Source organism: Vicugna pacos, chromosome 9 (genome assembly GCF_048564905.1).
Source record: "Vicugna pacos chromosome 9, VicPac4, whole genome shotgun sequence".
NCBI classification, from domain to species: Eukaryota; Metazoa; Chordata; class Mammalia; order Artiodactyla; family Camelidae; genus Vicugna; species Vicugna pacos.
In genome coordinates, this window is record NC_132995.1 from 34,120,947 (window position 1) to 34,131,672 (window position 10,726).

Consider the following 10,726-nt stretch of genomic DNA (forward strand, 5'->3'; position numbering starts at 1 on the left):
TACAGCTAACATGCTGGGAATTGTGCAGAAAGCGCAGCCCGCTTTGTCTGTGTCACAGTCATGAATAGAGTGATGACCCAGATGTTTAACTAGCACCTTGAAATAAAAAGATCAAGAACCACTTCCTTCACGTTTAACTATGACTAGAGGTAAAATTTCTCATTTTGTGCTATGTGTGTAAGGAGATCGTATTTTCTTTTTGTGGGGAGAGTAGATGGTAAGGAATAATAATCATTTTACAATCATTTATAAGCCATGGATGTTTGCATTTAGAGGATCACCTTCAGGAAGATGGGGCCTTTGTTTTTTCACTGCTCTGGCCCCAGTGTGCAGACTACTCTCTGGCATATAACAGATGCTCAATATGTATTTTTGGAAAGAGGGGAGAATTGGACACTCTCCTTTCTGGACACACAGGTACTTCCTTCTCAACCTCTCTGCCTGAGAAGCATTATATGATGGTGATAAGAGACCAGATTTTAGAGGCCAGTAAAACTGCTTGCATTCAGATCTGTCCTTTATTCGGTGTGCCATCTTACATGATTTAACTAACTATGTGTTCTTCAATTTCTTCGATTCTTCTGTAAAATAAGCTACCAATATTTACTTCACTCTGTTGTAAAGGTTAAATAACATGAGGTGTGTGGAAATATAGGGTAAGAGACCTTAAATAAATGATTTATCATTATTATTCTTTTTGCCATATGGTATTATTCATGAGCAAACTGTATAACTTCTGTATCAGGGGAAGCTGACAGATGTTTCCCAATACTGATAAAATCGTTGGGATGGAGGAACAAACTGTTGAGGCCAATAGCGATTTATGCCAAGATCAGGGCCTTTCTCCACCTAAATTTGACTAAATATGGGTTAAAGTTGGCTCTGATTAAGGGAAACAATCATTCTGATCATTTTGGCTCAAATAACTCTTCATGTCAGGAGAAGAAAAGCCATATGGTTTTTATGAGAAGCACAATAGACTGGCTGGAGCCCCACAAACAAGGAAATTGTATCAATTTTCTCGTCTGTAAAATGGGTATGAAAATCACTGCCATCTCTCTATCACAGGACTGCTGGGAGGACCATATCAGAGAATAGACTAGAATGTCCTACGTTAACTTTGGAACCCTATACATATCTGAGTTTTACCTGGTCAATTAGTGAATCAGAATGGCCAATCCTGGTAAAGATTAAGGCATGATGGGAGGTGAGAGTGAAAATGAAAACTTGGTAAATACCTAGCATACTGCTTTTTTAGAGTATGGCCTTTTAGCTCATGATTGGTGCTTCACGTTACAGTTCTAAGAAACGATGGGAACAAACATCCCCAATCCAAGGCAATGAGGGATACCCACTCTCTTCCAAGAAAAACACCTGAAGCTTCTAGGCCCCCTTAGACTGAAAGCACAAGAGTTAAATACTGTTGCTCATGGAGAAATCCATACCAGCTTTTGTTCTGTTCTGAAGAATGAGACAGCTCTGTTCCAACTGGAGTGGGATGTGCGAAGCATGCGATAGCCTGTTCCGGGCCTAGCCTGGCCAGCAATTGTTAAGGAAGCAACTTGATAACCCCAGGTGACTGTGACAATGAAACCCACTGGGGACTTGAAAATGAGAATGTCAGTGCGTTGCTTCTATTTATCTGTTTCTTAAAGACAGAAGTGGGAAAGGTTTAAAGCCAATATTGTCTTGAAATGATGAAATGTTTTCAAGATCTTTTGCTGTTAAGTTACCCAAGATCTGGGTCTGCCTTACACACAGTAGCTTCAAATGCTTTTTGACTATGGGATCATGGGTTGATCAGAGAAGCCTAATAAATGATAGAGATAAAAATGGACCTGTTTCAGATTCAGGGTTGATCCCTGATTACATTATTTGCCCAGTGGTTGTCCTCTCTAAGATGGAATTCTCTGAGCTCTGGCCACTCTGCTCAGGTTGTCCAGCCCGTCTCTCAGGTCGCTCAGATGATGCCCCTTTGTACTGGGCCTTTTAAGTAGAGTCATTAGGGACCACATGGATGTTTCAGACTAGGCTCTTTCATCTATTATCTCTACAGAGTATCGCCTAGAACCTGACACCCAGGGAGGCCAGTGTGTACACTGAGCCTACTTCCTGGTGGAGAGAAACAAATATAAACAACATGAAAAAATAAACAAAAAAATTGTAGATACCATGATGTAATTAATATAGGGTGATGTAACAGGGTGGCTGGGTACCTCTGAATGTGTAGTCAGGAAAAACGTCCCTGAGAAGGTAACAGGCTGGGAACTGAGTGACAGTCTTCCTCATTGCCTCCTCTAGGCTGTCTGGCTAGGAGGGCCCCTGTGGAATCGTGGTCTCTAACCTGGTACATACTCTGTCTCATGGGTCTACCTCGTTCTGCACCTTGGTTGTCTGCACCCTCCGTCCCTGCTCCGTGCATGGGAGGGTTGAAATACTGTGGCCCATGCCCCTACACAAGGAGTAATGTGGGCCCACCACCTGCAGCAGGGTCTTTGCAAGTGCTCTCCCATCCCACATTCTTCTCCCATTCTCACTAGTCTGGTAATTCTGCTGGTAATTGCTTGGAGGACCCCGCGATGTGGAGTGTGTCTATCATGCGTACGGTCTGCAGCATATTGACTGCCCTGCCTTGGAACTCCAACAGGGCCTGCGACATTTGCTGCCTCCGCCTTCTTTTCTTCTTCCAACAACGTCAGACTCCACCATTTCTCCATCTCCTACACTGCGAAGGTACTTTCTGCGGTTATTCTTCTTTATGGCAGTCTGGTGTACAAATGCATCTTCCTTGGTGTCATTTCTGTTGATGAAACCACAACTGTTTTTCTCTTTTCTTTCTTTTTTAAAGTTGAAATATAGTCAGTTTACAATGTTGTGTTAATTTCTGGTGATTCAGTTATCCATATATATATATGGATATATATATATATCTTCCTTTTCATATTCTTTTTCAGTATAGGCTATTACAAAGTATTGAATATAGTTCCCTGTGCTATACAGTAGGACTTTGTTGTTTGATCTGTTTTATATATAGTAGTTAGTATCTGCAAATCTCGAACTCCCAATTTATCCCTCCACCCTCTGTGTCCTTGCTGGTAGCCATAAGTTTGTTTTCTATGTCAGTGAGTCTGTCTTTGTTTTGTAAGTAAGTTCATTTGTATTCTTTTTTAGATTCCACATATAAGTGATATCATATGGTATTTTTCTTTCTCTTTCTGGCTTACTTCACTTAGTATGATGATTTTCAGGTCCATCCATGTTGCTGCAAATGGCATTATTTCATTCCTTTTTATGGCTGAGTAGTATTCCATTGTATATAGTTACCACAACTTCTTTATCCATTCATTTGTTGATGAACATTTGGGCTGTTTCCATGTTTTGGCTAGTGTAAATAGTGCTCCTGTGAACATTGGAGTGATATACCTTTTGGAATTAGAATTCCCTCCAGATATATACCCAGGAGTGGGATTGCTGGATCATAGGGTAAGTCTATTTTTAGTTTTTTTAAGGAATTTCCGTACTGTTTTCTATAATGGCTGTATGAAATTACATTCCCACCAGCAGTGTAGGAGGGTTCCCTTTTCTCCACACTCCCTCCAACATTTTTGTTATCACATCTGTTTCTTACACTGAACCATCTGGCTATTCCCAAACACTTTGGTGTAATGACCTTCTTGTCCCTGCAGGCAGGGGCCGCTGCTCCCTGTGCTGAGGGCCCAGCTGCTGGATCTCAGCCATGATGCTAGCGGTGGTTGCGGGCATGGTGACTGGGACCTATAGCTGCAGCTGCGGCTCCTCCCAAGGTGTCATGGTAACCAGGCATGGTGGTGGTGGTGCTGGGGCTGCTCAGGGCTCTCTGGGATCAGCTCTCTGCTCCTACTGATCTGCAATGTTATTCTTACTGTGATGGGAAAATACTGAGTAATTTTTAAAAAATCAAGTCTTTTCCTACGAGATAATTGTAAAATCACATATAGTGGTAAGAAATAGTACCTAGAGACCCTGAATATACTCTACTCAGTTTTTCTGAATGTTAGTATCTTGCAGCATTGTAGTGCAATATCACAACCAGCCTATTGACATTGATATAATCCACTGATTTTATTGCAATCTCCCCGGTTTTATTTGTACTCATTTGTGTGTGTGTGTGTGTATTTAGTTCTATGCAATCTTATCACTTGTGTAGCATCATGTATCCATCACTACAATCAAGATACAAAACAGTTCCATCACCATAAGGAGCCTTTTTGTTGCTCTTTTATGGTCACATGCATGTCCCTTTGCCTACATCCTCAGCCCTGACCCCTGGCAATCACTAATCTGTTCTCCATTTCTATAATCTTGTCATTTAAAAAAATGTATGAAATTAACAGTATATCACCTTTTGGGACTGGCTTTTTTCCAACATCAATTGGTATCAATATACATGTATCAATAGTTTCTTTTCATTGCTGAGTTTGTTTTGCATATACCACAGTTTATTTAACTATCACCCACTGAGTTGTTTCTGGTTTTTTCGGCTATTATGAATAAAGCTGCTATGAACACTTGCATACAGGTTTATGTGTGAACGTAAATTTTCATTCCTCTTGGATAAATGCCTAAGAGTGTGATTTCTGGGTCATATGGTACTTGCATGTCTAGTTTGTTTTTTTTTTTTAAGAAGTTGGCAACATATTTTCCAGAGCTATTGGGGTCATTTTAAGTAGGAGATGATCTGACTTGTTATTTTTTTGCTTTTGTTAAGACCATTCTGAATGCTCTTAGGTACCTAGATTGTCAGGTTGCCAGACACCAGCTCCAAGGTCAAGAGGACAAGGATGATGGCTTGGGCTAGGAAGGCACTGGTGGAGATTGAGAACAGTGGACTTGAAGTCAGGCAAAGCACAGAAATTTGGAGCTATGTTCTTTGAGTTTGATCTCTCTTTTAATATGTGTGGGTTCTCATTGCCTTCCTTTCTTTTCTTTCTTCTTCTCTTTCTCCTTCTTCTTATCTTCTTCCTCTTCCTCTTCCTCCTCCTTCTTCTTTTAATACTCTATGCCTCCTGAATTGTTCAGGATTTCCTTGTTTGTTTTTGGACTAAATTATTTAAAAAAAAGACCAAATCGGTACCTTCACTAACAAACGCCTGCCTTTACAAAGCTCTCCAGAAAATGAGACTGACACAGTATTTCTTTTTTCCATCTCACTGTGCTTCCAACTGCCTGAGATACTCTCTCTGCTGCAGAACCTCACCCCATCCTCATTTAAAAACTCCTTATGCTGATGAAAGCTTTTATGGAGAATGAAATAATAACTACAGCTGGTTGGAGATAGTAATCTGGTTAGTCATACTGCAGTGGAATCCAAGTGAATGGAAAACTGATCCTGGAACTTGCAATGTGAGCTTACAGCCTCAAGGGCACAGTCTGAGATCTTGTCCAGTTTCCTCTCATCTCTGGATTTCTAGGAGGCAATTAGGAATATAGGAAGTAGTGTATGGAGTATGTGCCATACTCTTATCATATTTCATTATATTTAATTGGCTATATAATCCCACATGGTAGTTAACTGCCTCTTCATTTTACGTATGTAAAGACAAGGCTCAGAGAGATTAAGTAATTTGCTTGACACTGGTTACAATACTAGTACTTAGTAGAGTCAAGATTTAAATGAGTTCTGTGTGTAACTTTTGTTCTTTCTTTTTCCATGCATAGTCTGAAAGATGTGCAACATCAGGGCTGAGGTATTTAAACCTCTTTCCAACTTTCTGTAAATGTGTTAATCAGGACTCTTTTAGTCTCAGTGATAGAAACCAAACTCTAAACTGGCTTTGAATAAAAAAGGGAAGTTTGGAGGCTGATGATTTGAAATATTAGCTTCAGGTATAGCTAGATCCAGGTGCTCAAATAATCTCAAGAGTGAGTTCTCTACATATCTAGATTCTGTAATTCTTTTTGGTTTTATTTTCAGGCATGGTTCCAAGACAGTGCCAACTCACTTTTTCACTTTCCAAGTCTGTGGAGAAAGCCCCTTGTCCAGTTGCTTTGGAAAAGTCTTGAAATTGGCTTTGGATTGAATTGGGCCTATTTCAATCCTGAAAAAACCACTGTGGCCAAAAAATGAACCTAAGTTGATTGGTGAGACCTGTGATACGGCCCCATCTCCAGATCTAGCAGATGTATCAAGCCACATAAACACAAAGTGGAAAAGGGGTAGCTCCTTGAGAGCTGTTGGTTTCTATTATCATAAAAATGGCAGCTGGACATTAGGTAGGAATAAACCATGAACGGCCACTATGATACTCTATTCATACCACCTTACCAAAGCTTTTCCTTACTTTTTCCCTCCCTCCTCCTCTCTTTTCCTTCCTCCCTCCTTTATTCCTATAATGCTTACTATGTACATTTATATACATTATTTTCTTAGATACGTCTTTGGATATTACAAGATAGGTAATCAGGATCTATTATTATTATTCTCATTTTATAGAGTAGGATATTGAGACCCAGAGGTTGAAATGATCCTCTTTTCTCTATCCGAATCTGTCCATGAAGTAAAAATAGAGCTGTCAAGGTTCAGTGATATTCATATGTCTAAACAAGAGAGGGATAATAATCATTTGTGCCCATGAGAAATCAAACCTGGGACCTTGACCTCATTAGCACTGAGCTACTAGCTCTTTGGAAATAAAGGTGGTGAATGGTATGAGAGAATTAATGCTCATCCCAAATGTCTAATGTGTTACTAGACTGAGAAGGCCCAGGGGCAAATGCAGCTCATTCTATGACTACAATATGAGCTATATGTCATTAGGAGCCCTTGCAGAGGATTTGTAAAGAAACACCATGTAGTTAGAAGCAAACCCTCATCTTTATTCATTGTCGACTATTTTTTTGTTTTGTTGTTTTGTTTTTTTAACATTGAGGGAATTGATGCTTAGTCTAAAGAAGCTGTAAATGTGTTTGAGGCACAGTCAAATGGGATCTGTGGTTCTTCTGGAAAGGTGATCAGTCACAGGCACCAGTAGCTCGGCTCCCCTTGATCAAAAGGTATGTCAGGTTGAGCTTCGGAAATGAACCACCGTTGCCTGCTGTGATTATGAATCTGGGGTTTAACAAGCTTTATTGAATCATCTACAGCTTTAAGAGATGTCTCTGTCTGAGGCCTGTGTTATCAAAAAGTATTTTAAAAATGAACTGCATAAAAATTACAAGAACATTAACTAGATTTCCTCCATTTTCTACTGAGGTTAATCTAGCAAAAAGGAGGCAGCATTTGTGACAGTTATTCATTTAAGACATATTTCATAAATATTTATTGTGTACCTTGTATCTCTCAAGCACTTGGGTCAAAATGGACACACGTGGTCCTTATTCTCAGAAATCTTACAATCTGTATTGGAGTCGGTAAAATGGTAAGTAGTGCAAGAAGACAGGCAGACGTTAGACTGAATCCCAAGTCTCTCATCTGCAAATGTTACTTCAAGTCTCTGCTCTTGGTTTCCTTATCTTCAAATGAATGAATATTAGCTCCTACAGAAATAAAGTTAAGACAGTTTCTCTAGAGTGCCTATCATGTTGTCAAAAACTAGGATGTCAGGTGTCTTAGCACTTCTTCTGTTTTCTACCACTTTGTCTTGAAAAGTTACCTTTCTCTTTTCCCTCCTTCCCAACTGATCAAGAACTGAAGGCAAAACTTTCTCTGTTAGGGGAGAAATCACCCTGCCCAGATTCTCCTTTATTCTCCCCATGCTAGAACTCACTGACTGAGTGGAGGATGCTGGGATGGAACATAGACTTGCCCATCTTAGAGAAATGAATATTTTTTTCCCTCAAAGGGAAAGAGTCAACATAAGTATAGGCAGGCATTAATGCACGTGCTTTTTAAAGCCAAGAGAAATCTTTACAATTGTCTAGCCCAGATATGCGTCAGAATCACCTTGAGGACCTGATTAAAATAGATGCAAACACTCTGATGTGGTAAATCTCAGTTGGGCTTTTCTGTTTAGAGATGTTCAGCATTGTGAACAGTGGGTTCACATAAAAGGAAATGGGCTATCAAGTCACAGGGGAACCTTAGGTGCGTATTACTAAATGAAAGAAGCCAATCTGAAAAGGCTACAAGCTATATGATTCAACTATATGACATTATGGAAAAGACAAAACAGTGGAGATAGTAAAAAAAAAGATCAGTTGTGGACAGGATGGGGTTGGGGGAGAGGGGTGAATAGGCAGAGGACAGAGGATTTTTAGGGCAGTGAAACTATTCTGTATGATACTCTAATGGTGGATACATGTCATTATATTATGTGTAATATATATGTATTAAAGTTGCACACATTGTGAGGTTGCAGTTAGAGTAGGTGGCAGAGCTCAGACTTGAACCCAAATCTTTTTGACGCCAAAGCCCATGATCTTTTCTCTGAACCAGGCTGCAAAAGGAGTTATAAACATGGAAGGTCTCATTACCGCTCACTGCTCTTGGGCTCTAGGAGACACATCCCCTGAAAGAGGATAGCTGACCTTTTCTCGGCATATCTGAAAGGACTACACTGTGGTCCACAGAAGGTTCTTTATACGTCTCAAAATTCATAACGAGAAGAAGAAGTTTGCCAGGAGTCCATTTGGTAATTTATTTCAGGATGTCTGACACTGGCAGCTCATGGGACGCATATCAAGCAGGAAGTGAGGCCCTTGGACTGAATAAACAGCTGAAGACAGGAGTGGCGGATCAGCTTCAGACAGGGCAGAGGCGACCTGGCATCAAACCAGCCACGCAGCTCCTTTCATTCCTGTTCATTTGGATGATTATTAAATGTATTGCCTTTTCATTTTGATTTTTTTTCCTTCTGGCACACAAGAGGGATATTTATCTCATGATAGGATTTTAAAGCTGAGTGTCAGGTTTTGGGTCTCTAAATGCCACTCTAGTATTAACATCACAAAAATACATTTCACTGTATTTGCAAGCAAAGCAAAGCAACCCAGAGACCCAGAATTGTGAATAAGAGGTTGGGAGCTGTTTGCTTTCTAGTGTGATTCCCTAGTTCCCTTTGTGCTTATGGTGGGCCAGAAAGACACTGAGCGAGAGGAGAAATCGCTAGGTGATGGAGGACATTGGGGAGAAATCATTAATACTGCACCATCAAAGCACAATTCGTAAATTAGGATTGATCAAAAATGGAGTTTGGAGTCAGAATGACAAGTGTCTAAATCCCAGCCCTTCTATCCACCAGCTTTGTTACTTTAGGGAATTTCAGTCTCCCCAGCTGTAAGACTGAAGCATAGCAAGGATTCAGGGGGATAAGGCATGTCAAGTGTCCAAGTGCTGGGCGTTCAGATGACGCTCAGGAGATGCAGAGTCCCTTTCTTCTCAGTTCCATTGTTCGATTTTCATGGTTAACGAGGAGGAGAAGGAGGTTGCTGTTTCTGTCTTTATGTTTCCTTCTAGATCTCTTAATCAGCAGAGAGATGTATGGGGTCTATAACTGAGGAGAGGAATAAATGAAATTTGTAGTCAGAGCGATCAGCGCAGAGAAGGGGAAAACTAAATTGTTTAGGTCTGTGTTGTGAGGGGTGGGACGTGGAAACAGTGGAGAGTTGAGAGAGAGAAGTGGAGAGTTGAGGGGATGGGAAGGTAAAGTGAAGTGTGAGGCAGGTAAGGGTAAAATGCAGGCTGTCTGTTGGGGCAATCTTCTATATGCGTTAGTGTAATTTCCTTGGCTGGGAATTGTGAAAAATCAATGAAGAGTAACGTCTGTTAGGGTTAGGGGAGCTCTTACAACCTGTGAGGAGAACTAAGTCAATAGGAAGGAGAAAGACTCCTCTTCTTTCCTGGCAAAGACTCAGCCAATGAAAGCAACGGACTCTGTTTCCTGTAGCCCTCCCAGCTTCTTTTTCCCCTCTATAAAAGTGTTCCCCCCTTGCTGCAGGGGAACTTGCACGTGGCTCGCCGTGGTTGCAGACCCTGAATTGCAGTTCTCTGCTGATCTCGAATAAACCCATCTTTGCCGGGGGAATATCAGGCAGTCTGTTTGTTTCAGGTCAACTGAAGGGAAAAAACCCACACTCAGGATGAGAAAAAAGGACCTGTCCTTATCTACTATAGTCTGACTTGTATTATTTTCAGATATCTGACTATCATTCCCAAAGTGGGGGGTACTTAAAGTACTCCTGCCCTGTGCTCACAGTTTAAGAACCAGACCCTCTCCATCTATTCTTATGTTTACCAAATTCCAGAGTATTGGTTCCCTTTTTTTCTTCATCCTAATGCCTTTGCCTTGAATAAAGCAACTGCTTTCTCTTCTCTGGTCATAGTTCTCCATCCTAGATTTGGCCTGACACCTACCCTTGCTTCCCGCAGGCTCCAGCTGCCCTGTGTAACCTCTCAAATGAAGGAGCCCCCTTGCTGAAATGAACTCAGCTCCCTGTAATGGGGAATCTGAAAGTCTTTGTTTTCTCCAGCCAAAGAATTTTGATATGGTCATTGAACTTTACAATCAAAACGAATTTTAAGGGCCTCAGCTTGTTTCCAGCGGTAATATGTTTGAAAAGGCGTATTAAATTATGAATTTGTTTTTGTCTCTTTATCCAAGTATCAGTGCAGTAGAGAAATAAAATGAAATAATTAAAAAGTTGCAGAATGTGAACCACCTAAGATAAAACCAAGCAGGCCCATTGGAGATAATGGTTATCTGTTTGCGGTAAACATGAAGTGAGAACAATTCATGACTTGCAATAATAT

At 40.6% G+C, this 10,726-nt stretch overlaps 1 pseudogene; it reads right to left on the reverse strand.

Annotated features, from left to right (window-relative positions):
* Positions 1 to 2,230: 2,230 nt before the first annotated feature.
* LOC102533703 (Y-box-binding protein 1-like) lies at positions 2,231 to 3,762 on the reverse strand (annotated as a pseudogene).
* Between the last annotated feature and the right edge of the window lie 6,964 nt (positions 3,763 to 10,726).